Raw genomic sequence first — 11,104 nt, 5'->3', positions numbered from 1 at the left:
TCTCATAGAGGAGACTAATGATCTTTCACTAAAATGTACACATATCGACAATTATTAGTTTGACAGTGGCCAGAAGGGGTCAACAGTGCATAATTGCTAATTGCTCAGGTAAAAACTACAGTCGGCCATGGCACAGAAAGCTAAGGTTTTGAACAGTGGACAGCTTTTGATGTTTGAGACTTCCTCTCACCGATAAAGTGAAGCTCTAACAACTTGCCGTAATGTTTCCACTCTCATGACACTGAGTCCACAAACAATGTTATTATTACTGACAGAATCACTTGCTGCTTGTTTTCTTTTAGACGCCAACGACTGCGACATGGCTGCAGGTTGCAGAAGGTTACTGCCAGACATGGCAGTTCCCGAACTGCGTCGGTGCTGTTGACGGCAAGCATGTACAAATTAAGTGTCCTCCGAACTCTGGAAGCATGTACTTCCATTATAAGGTTAGTATGTATAATGTTCTGATGCACTCTGCAGACATTTTCATTATGTTAAAATTGCCGTCTATTGCATTGCACATGCATTTTATGTGTCATTGTAAGCACTGAACACAGCACGATTCAGTGTCCTGTCTGAATGGCGGCGTCAGGTGTTCAAATGTGTGGCATATGATGCCTCGAGCCATACGAAGCACATATGCATGTTGGTTTGTCGTACAGTTGAGGATCTGCTGTAAGTAGTATTCCTTAATGCCCTAATGTACTTTTCTTCAGACAACGTGCATTATACAGGGCAACCCAGCTAACTCCAATGAGATTTTTTAAATGTGCCAACACATTTTATGACCACGTGACCAAATGCATAACACAATACGGACGATTTGCAACGCAGAGGAGTGAAAACAACGCTCAGAAACATCCGAAACAGCCATAGGTCTTCAGAAAGGCATGGTCGCCGTCCATAATGTCTCTACAGTCGCTTTATTGTGAACCAGGGCTTCAGCAGCTGTGGCAAAGTTGTTTTGTTTACAATTTTACTTGGCACATGCGTACTGCGTGGGTGCTATGGATGATTGCATTGATAACTACTGGGGTCGAAGCTGCGACAAGTAGTAGTTGCATTTTTGCCATGTGCCTTAAAGGGACACTGAAGGAAAATAACAATTTATGTCAGAGTGAAAGCTCAATGTATGACAACTTCTAAAACGGCAATATTATCATGTGTCTGGTGATCACGTGTCACTGACGTGCATGGTGTGTAATTAGAAACACTAGGTTGAACTCTATGTTGCAGCCCCATTAATTTGGCCTCTGGGCACATGACCATTGCAAAGCAGCTATGAATAATGTTTCACAATCTTATTGTATCCAGCAAGCCCGCGAGGCGGCGAAGAGGCAAGACCTCGACGTCCCCACGTGGGAGGCCTAGGCCAAGGCGCTTAAATTGCTGGTTGACAATAAAGTTTATTCCTCCTCCTCCTTGTTGTATTAAACACTCATTGCAGGGCACATACTCCATCGTCCTGCTTGCCGTAGTTGACAGTGACTACAAGTTCGTGGTTGTTGATGTTGGTGCCTACGGCAAGCAGAGTGATGGTGGAGTGCTCGAGCAGTCAAAGTTCGGGCGTCGCTTGGAGGAAGGCAAGCTTCATCTCCCACGAGACCTGGCCCTGCCGAACACATCTCACTCAGCGCCTTGCGTTTTGTGGGGGATGAGGCCTTCCAACTCCGCACGGACTTTTTAAGGCCATACCCTGGGCGAGGACTAGAGGGCGAGGAGCGCATCTTCAATTATCGGCTGAGCAGAGCAAGGTAAAGTAAACAAATATGGATTTGACACAAAGTGTTAATTTTTGTTTTTCAGTCCCAGTGTGCCCACCTACCCATCTTAGCACATCTGTTGAACACTTCCTTTAAAAAATATTCACTGATTTATGCCAAGCAAAAATGTGAAGTATCATCAGTGCACAAGCTTTTCATCACAGGGTAAATTCCAGTTCGTTCTTCGATACCATGTGCCAGAAAGAAGCCATGAACTTGCAGTATGTTTACTAACGTAATACGCCTCACTAAAAGTCCAGATTTTAGCAATCTACCCGACAAATATCCAGATTTCAGATCCGAAGTGATGTTTTTGCAAGTGTTGCATTGTTTTACGGAGGATATTTAGACTTCGAATTTTGAAGAGAGTCAAAAGAGTATTTGTACTCTTTCCGGTGTCATCCCCGATGGCGTCATGTGATGCAGAGATTGTGCTTGAAGCGGCTGCCTCGACAGCCGCTACCCCCATATTTTCTAGTGTTTCCCAGACTTCACACAGCACTAGTGAAGTGGCAGGAAATGTTGCTGGCTAGACTAGTTGCCACTCATCCATTCCCAATACAAGCTAATCTTGTGCGGCACCTTGATGTAAGCATCAATTTCCACCCAGGGGGCGCATTTCTAACATACACAATGCAGGCAAGTTGTTGTGGATCCATTTTAAATGTAAAAACAGCGTGGGAAAGCAAAGAAGGGTGAAGAACAACAAGCCTGGCGCTGACTTGCAACTGAATGTTTGTTGCTAAAGGAGCAGAGTAAATGAAAAAACTATAACAGAAAAAAAAAACGTTTCATATCAACAAGGAACAACATGAGTGTTTGTTTGCCCTTTTCCTTCTTTTTTCTCAGTGAGCCTTATAGTCATCATCGCCTTATCCATTTTACACCACCAAGTGGGGCCAAAATTTCTGCCACTGCTGTTGGTGATAGTTCACAAATTGTGTTGAAAATATGTGCTCACCTGAGATGATGGGATGGGGAGAGGGGACTGAAGGGGCAAATATTCACTTATGTTTTTTTTTTCAATGAAATAGGAGGTGCGCTGAGAACGCCTTTGGATCCTGGCGGCCAGGTGGAGGATCTTGGCGCGGGACCATGGGCGAAAAGCCAGAACATGCTGAAGTGCTGGTGAAGGCCCTCTGTGCACTCCACAACTTCCTAATGCACAGATGCACCGAAGATGATGATGCATACTGTGGCCCTGGCTTTTGCCGATTCTGTGGATCGCTTTGGGCAGCGGCGGTCTGGCCAGTGGCGCAACCTCCTTGCACAGCCGCCAATGCCAGTGGCTCATACACAGGCATGCCACTTTGCCCAAGCAGCTTGGCAGGTCAGGGACCTCTATGCTCGTTATTTCAGCAGTGCTGTGGGCAAAGTGCCTTGGCAAGACAAAATCTGGTGTCCTGTCAACCCAGGGCCCGATGCAGCACTACCTGCTGCACAGTGAAGAGAACATTTTTTTAGCAGCAAAGCTGTTCTGCAAATTTTTCCTTGTGAGTCGATCGCAGAAAAATATCATCGTAACAGATATGCGCGACTGTGCGGCCCACCAGAAAACTATCATGCCACAGAAATTGTGTAAATCCCACTATTCACCACTGGTCTACTAAACGTGAAAAGACAACAGTTAGCCCAGCAAATGGCCGTAAAACGATGGCAGAGAGCTGATTCTCTCGTACACTGCGTACGTACGAGAGAATACTAGGGAACGGGCAAGGCAACGGCAGCTGCGAGAAGACCCCGAAGTGATGGAAGCCCACGACCACGACGACCACGACGATGTGCCCGTAGATCTATGAGAGGTGCGAACACCTGGTTTCACTGAGACTTTCTGTCTCCGTAGTTTGGACAACTGTGTGTGTCTGTGACTGTCTGCGGTTTAACTCGAACCTCTCTGTGTTGAGAATCAACGTAGAAACAACCTAGCTAAAGACTAGCAGTAAAAACAAGCTAGAAGCAACCAGATTAGTTTTCAAAATCGTCCAATCTCGCTGTTTCAAGTCTTGCGTGGCTTAGTGCAAGCTTCGCCAATTTTTTTTCCACCATGTTATGACACTACAGTATGCTTGTCACTGTGAGCTTACTTTTCATTGTGAGCATAGTTTGCGTGGGCGTCCATAGATGTCACACAGACTGTGGCCAGTAATTGTGGGAATTCCAATTGGCTTATCCTAGGTTCATCTTCAAAGGTGCGCTTAGTGAACACAAACGACACACACGAAAATAAATCCTAGGTAATCAACGAAATGCACTTGCGAGGAATCTGAAAACCTATCGTAGCCTGCACTTTTGTATAAACGTGGAAGTGCGCAGCTGAATTAGCCTGCAAACTTCATTGAGGTCTGTTGAATGCGGAAAATCGTAGGAGTCCGGCCTTAACAGAGAAGGTGCCTATGGAATGTTCCTTTGGCATCAGTGTTGCTGTACCTTGTGTTGTGTGAAGGTATTTAATGGACGGCACTTGAGCACTGCAACGGCGATAGTCACGGCGGAGCACATACTCCCAGCACGAGCGGTGTTCTTCAGAAAGAGCTGAAGAAGAAGACCCACTACAGTGTTCCAAGGCTTCACTACAATGACCCCGGGTACGAAAAGGGAGGCGTCCGGTGACCTATCAGCTTGTCGCTATGAGTGGGTTAGGGCGGGTCTTGAGGCGCTTTTCGTGGACAATGTCGTGCTCTCGACGGCGCATGTCCATAGATGGTTCAGCGTGTTCAACCAGGTAGTTCAGCGTTTCTGGCTCTGGCAGACACGCTGGGCTAACTGTTCCATACAAGCCAGATCGGTAAGATCTGGCTTGTATCGAAGGATTGTGTCGATTGTGTGATGGGTGCTGGCCGTACAATAAGAAGGGTGAAAAACCAGTAATAGGGCCGTAGTGGCATGGTATGGTAGGAGACGTCAACAAACAACGGAGCTTTGCAAACGTGTCCTCGCACACTGACAACCGTAAATTGAGGGGCCAATAACTTCCAAGGAGCTTCATCAGTAGTGATATTGGCAAATTCCGAATGAAACATCGAAAGTAGAAATGCAGTCTTCGAAAGAACAATATTCTTCTAACAGGCACAGAAGCTGGGAACACCGGCTGGCGTGAGGTTGTCAGCAATGGAGGGACTGAATACATCAGTGGGTGACAAATGACACTGAGCGTACTGGAACTGAGACAATACATGTCATCGGGTGCATCCATAGCGTGTGTGTCTTCGAGGGGTTACACTCTGCCGAGACATTCCCCTCACAGCTACATAAGCTACATAATGTATGTGGCTCAGTTGCTGCCAAAAGAGTGCTGCTGGTCTGAGTAACTTGCACAGACGCAAAAAGCACGAGCAGGCCTTTCCTAGTGCAAACGTGGTCAGGCGATGAAAGGAGTGCAGCAGTGTCGGAGAGACTGTCACAGTAGACAGACACGGCTGTTGACGAGCATCTTCGAACCGATGGTCTCCCTGCCGGCATCAAATCTGGGAACGGCAAGACTTCTATTTCGGCTGGTCTGCAACAAATAACTGTGTCGTTGCAGGAGCGAAAATCCTGTCCTCGTATGATGCCGTGAGAGCGTACATAAATTGATAGAATTTACGGCATCCAGTGTCCTGAATGACGACACGAGCTGTGCATGACTTAGGGCACTTGCTGTATGGAGAGACAGCCCAGAAAGTGGAGTCATCGGTTTTCTTAGTAAACTGCCAAATTTTGTGTCCCTAATGGAAATGGCGGTTACAAAGGCATTGAAGTTGTTTTGAGGGCACAGCACTCTGCACCAATCTGTGAGGGTGTTTATTGGGCAGCCTCTGAGCAAGCAGCGCAATGGCAAGTCAATGTGGAGGGTGGACTCCCAGCATGAGCGGAATTTCTTTAGAAGAGCCGAAAAGGATAAACTACTAGAAGGCGCTGGAATAAACCGCTACAGGGTTCCAGGGCTTCGCTGAATGTGTAATTTCTTTGTACTGTCATCAACTGCCTAGCTGTAATAGCTCTACTACTAACTCAACAGGCTTGTAAATTCGACTTGTATTAGAAAAAAGTTATATGCAATTACCACTTTTTTATTAGAGTGGAGCATCTTTTCTGTAATTTGAGTTTCAATGTCATGTTCTAGCGACATTTTGTTTGGAGTGTTCAGACTTGTGATAGTGACAGGTTATATTAAACAAGGTACTTTTGATCATGCTGTTATTGTATTAAATACAGTCAAGCACTTCTTGTCTCTTCTCATATTGATTGCAGTGGTGCTGCCAGCACAATGTGTTTCTTCTAAAAGCCACCTCAGTAACAATAGTCACAAAGCCAAGTTAAAAGAACATGCAATTTGAAATAATGTTGAACAGTGGTCATGCCAGACGACATTGCAAACCACGTGCTATGTCTGTACTATGACTATTAAAGCAGTCCCCTTTCATTCCCTCACAAGAAATGCAGTACTTTTGTTCCCAACATCAGCACTACTTAGCGATATTGTAATCGCTGTTTGGTGTCGCAGAATGCGCCACTTTCTTACCTAAAGGGAAGCTGAGTGGTTTTAGGATACAGTAAAACGTTAACAAGGACCAACATTATTGTCGACGATGGCGTAGTTTTTTTTCGCTGTTGTGGCAGCAGAAGCTTTAACATACGCGAAAGAAAAGTTCGTCTTGTTCCGCCCACGCGAACGCGCCGAAAGTGTGGGCATGGAACGAACTAACTGGAACTACGTCATAGTCGGTAGCTTTGGCCGAGCTGTGCGGCACTGTCGTATCTCCAATCATGGCCTCCGTGACTAGTTCCGGCTGCGCGCGTTAGTGGAAATGATCGCGAAGGCCACGCTTTAACAGATGATGGCGAAGATGACATCACCGCCTTCGCTCAGCAGCCCAAGAAGCCCTGCGGCTGCAGCCTCTGTTTGTTGCCAAGAATTGCTATTTGCGTTCACTTCTGTAAACTCTTACATTGGTTTTCGAATTCAGCAGGGATCGAACTATAATTACACATTCCAAAGTAATTTTTAAGAAGTGCTTCAGCTTCCCTTTAAAGCCTAAAAATACAACTATTTTCCACTTTGTTTTATGATGCCACTGCAATGACAAATGTACACATGGCACCAAAGATTCTGTAGAAGCCCAAGCATTCAGAAAATTGCCCAATATGCAGCTTAATGTCATCCATAGGAAGAAGGGGTACTTCTGGTAAAATAAAAATTACACCGGATATGGCAGCACATCCAACAGAATAAAAGTCTCGTTTGTCATCAGTGGCAGAATAGTTGCTTGTTTTGCAGGCTTGCAATTAGAGTAGTATTTTTTGAACACCCATTTCTACATAATGCTGCTATTGCCTATGCATTCAAAATCTTATCCACGTACTGGGTGCTAGTTCCTCGTAGCAATTCAATGAAATAGTGGTGCATTGTGCCTTCGTCTATTGAGAAAGTAGCAGGGCCGAAGCAGCACTTGGGCCCTGAAGTTTTCATCAAGACTAAGCTAACTGTAAAGGCGTTTATTGACGGCGGGATCGACGGCGACGATGCGCAGCGACGACAGTAACGACAGAGCGCAGACTCGCAGACTCTCACGAGCAAGAGCACGAGGGGCGTGCTCTCCGAGAAGAGGAGAAGAGGGCGACCCACTAGAAGGCGCTCAAGAGTACGGCCCATTACAGCGTTCTAATGCTTCTGTACAATTACCCCGGGTACGCAAAGGGAGCCGCCCGGCGACCTAACAGCTGGTCACTATGAGCGGGTCATGGTAGGGCTTGAGGCGCTCCACGTTCACAATGTCGCGCCCTCGACGGCGCATGTCCGAAGATGGCTCAATGGGTTCAATCAGGTAGTTGACCGGGGACGTGCGTTCGACGACACGGTAGGGGCCTTCGTATTTGGGCAGCAGTTTGGAAGAGAGGCCAGTTGCAGCGGTCGGGACCGAGAGCCACACGAGCGCTCTAGGGAGGAACGTGGACTCAGAAGTGGTGGTGCCACCGCGAATGCTCTTCTGCCGCTCTTGTTCGTGCGTTGTAAAGGTCTTCGCAAGCTCGCGACATTCTTCAGCAAGCCTGGCTGTGTCCGAAATAGGCGCACAATCAGATGGATCCGGCTTGTAGGGTAGTATCGTGTCAATGGTGTGCAACGGGTGCCTTCCGTACAACAGAAGAAGGGTGAAAAACCAGTAGTGCTCTGAGGGGCGGTATTATAGGCGTAGGTGACAAAGGGCAGAATGGCATCCCAATTTGTGTGATCGGCGGCGACGTACATTGAGAGCATGTCGCCGAGCGTGCGGTTAAAGCGTTCGGTTAGGCCATTCGTCTGCGGGTGGTAAGCAGTAGATTTGCGGTGAACAGCATGGCACTCTTTGAGAATGGCTTCGACGACCTCCGACAAGAAGACACGGCCTCGATCGCTGAGAAGCTCCTGGGGTGGACCGTGACGTAGCATGAATCGGTGTAGAAGGAAGGAGGCAATATCGCGCGCTGTAGCCGCTGGGAGGGCAGCGGTTTCGGCATATCGCGTTAGATTGTCGACAGCGACGATGGCCCAACGGTTACCAGCCGACGTCAGAGGAAGGGGTCCATACAAATCGATGCCCACGCGCCCAAACGGACGGTTAGGACAAGGTAATGGTTGTAGAACGACTGGTGACACGTGCGTTGAAGGTTTTCGGCGTTGACAATCGAGGCAGGAGCGGACGAACTTCTGCACGTAGCGGTACATCCCTCGCCAGAAGTATCGTTGTCGAATGCGCTGGTAAGTTTTGGATACCCCAGAGTGCGCGCATTGCGGATCACAGTGGAAGGACTCGCACATTTCAGCACGCAGACTTCGGGGTATCACAAGTAGCCACTGGCGGCCGTCGGCGTTCTAATTGCGTCGGTTCAGTAGGTCGTCACGAATGGCGAGATGGTGGGCTTGACGACGCAACGCGCGATTGGTTGGTGTTGCCGACGGATCAGTGAGCAAGTCTATCAGCGAGGCGATCTATTTATCCTTGCGCTGCTCGGTAGTGATGGTGTGAACATCGATAGAAGAAACAGCAATGTGAGATACTGAGCAGGAGGCATTGTCGTCAGGCAAGGGGGAGCGTGAGAGGGTGTCGGCGTCAGCATGCTGGCGTCCGTTGAGGTACAGCACGCGGATGTCGCAGGCTTGCATCCGCGCATTTCGCGGATGTCTTAGGCTTGGATGTCGTAGGATCCTTCAATGACGACAGCCAGCACAGTGCATGATGGTCAGTGACGACATCAAATGGGCGACCGTACAAATAAGGTCGGAATTTTGTAAGAGCCCAGATGATCGCCAGGCACTCTTTTTCCGTGACGGTGTAATTGGTCTCGGCTCTAGTAAGCGTACGACCTGCGTATGCTACGACATATTCGAGGGAACCCTGGTTTGCGCTGCGCAAGAACAGCGCCGAAGCCTACACCGCTCGCGTCCGTGTGTACCTCCGTTGGGGCCGTAGGGTCGTAGTGACGTAGTATGGGAGGAGACGTCAACAAACGACGGAGCTTGGCGAACGCGTCGTCGCATTCGGACGACCACGAATGTAGGGGCCCGTTACTCCCAAGGAGCTTCGTCAGCGGCGATATGATGGTGGCAAAGTTGCGTATGAAACGTCGAAAATATGAGCACAGTCCGACGAAACTGCGCAGTTTTTTGACGGACGTTGGTTCGGGAAATTCGGCCACGGCCCGAAGCTTGCTCGGATTTCGTCCTTGGACACGACGTAGCCTAGGATTGTCAGCTGCCGTGCTGCAAATCGGCACTTCTTCAGATTCAGTTGGAGGCCGGCGTTGCTCAAACGCGTCAGAACATGCCGCAGACGTTGAAGATGCGTGCAGAAGTCCGGAGCGAAAACGACGACGTCGTCCAGGTAACACAAGCACGTGTGCCATTTCAGGTTGCGCAGAACGGTACCCATCATGCGCTCGAAGGTCGCGGGCGCATTGCACAGACCAAACGGCATGACGTTGAACTCGTACAAGCCGTCGGGCTTGACAAAGGCAGTCTTCGGTCGAGCATCATCAGCCATGGGTACTTGCCAGTACCCCGAGCGCAAATCGAGAGATGAAAAGCATTCTGCTCCTTGGAGGCTGTCAATCGCATCGTCGGAGGGGACGTACTGGTATCGATACCCAGCACCTCCACCAATTTGTTAAGCTGTTTATTGGACAGCACTCGGCGACAATGCACTATGGCGACAGTCAAGGCAAAAGCACGGGCTCCGAGCGCGAGCGGCGTTTAGAAGAGGACGACCGACTAGGAGCCGCTGGAGAGCGCAACCGTTAAACAGTACCAATTGCTTCGCCACAGTAGGTTAGAGAGCGACACGAACTGCTTTCGTTAGCACTTTACTCGAGTAATACGCCTGTTCTGTTGCATATTTTGGGGGCAAAAATGTGACCGATGTCTGCTTGAACACTTATCGAGGTACAGGGCTGGTCAAAAGTTCCTAGGCCGCAACGCCCGGCCGAGGAGCAGCAGGAGGGGCGCTGCCGTCGCAGTCACTCCTTGGCGCACGCTGGTGTCGAGGTTGTCCGTGGAGGGGGCTGAGCATCCCTCTCCTTTTCTTGCCCTCCTTGATAAGAAAACGGGGTATAAACTTGGTGCGTCATGTTCCCTTACCGATCGGTCTTCGAATTTAACTACTGTGCAGGTCTGCTTATTCCACTAAGATGTTCCAACGAGCCCTAACAAAATCTCTTTTTCTGAATACATTTCGGGCTCCCACCATGTTCGTATGCAGCGAATTCGCCTGCGCAGACGGCTGAGAGAGCCACCGCAATTTCAATGGGAAGTTAAACATACGATATTGTTCTCCAAGAAGCTGAAAACCGCGGTAATGTATACGCTGTATTGCAAATGTGGCCGCAAGCGTCAGTTTCCGGAAAGCTGCCGCCTCGCTACACGCTGCACAGTAGTAAAATTCGAAGAGCGAACAGTGAGGGAACATGACGCACCAAGTTTATACCTAGCTTTCTCCTCAATGAGAGCAAGAAAGAGAGAGGGATGACCGCTCGACGCCAGCGTGCGCCGAGGCGTGATTGCGGTGGCAGCGCCCCGATAGCAACGACCTGCGGCTATTCGGCCGGGCGTTGCAGCCTGGGGTCTTACCACCCCTGTACGTCGACAGCTCTCATCGAGGTGTTGAGGACTGAGGATTAATGCTGGGGAGATGTTCCCTGGAAGCTGGAGTTATCTAAACATCTGCCTGGTAGGTGCGTGCCCTCTGCACTATGATTCAGCGAGAATCATGCAGCAGAAATCATATGAAGCTACATTATGGCTGCACGAACACATGCCAAGTACTTGTCGCCACTGCATATATATATATATATATATATATATATATATATATATATATATATATATAGAT

General features: G+C 48.7%; 1 pseudogene; it reads left to right on the top strand.

Moving 5' to 3' along the window:
* The first annotated feature begins 359 nt into the window (after window positions 1–359).
* Window positions 360–3,210, top strand: LOC125759960 (uncharacterized; annotated as a pseudogene).
* The last annotated feature ends 7,894 nt before the right edge of the window (window positions 3,211–11,104 follow it).

The sequence above is a fragment of the Rhipicephalus sanguineus genome, chromosome 9 (assembly GCF_013339695.2).
Source record: "Rhipicephalus sanguineus isolate Rsan-2018 chromosome 9, BIME_Rsan_1.4, whole genome shotgun sequence".
Lineage (NCBI taxonomy): Eukaryota > Metazoa > Arthropoda > Arachnida > Ixodida > Ixodidae > Rhipicephalus > Rhipicephalus sanguineus.
This window is presented reverse-complemented; position numbering and strand designations above follow the sequence as displayed.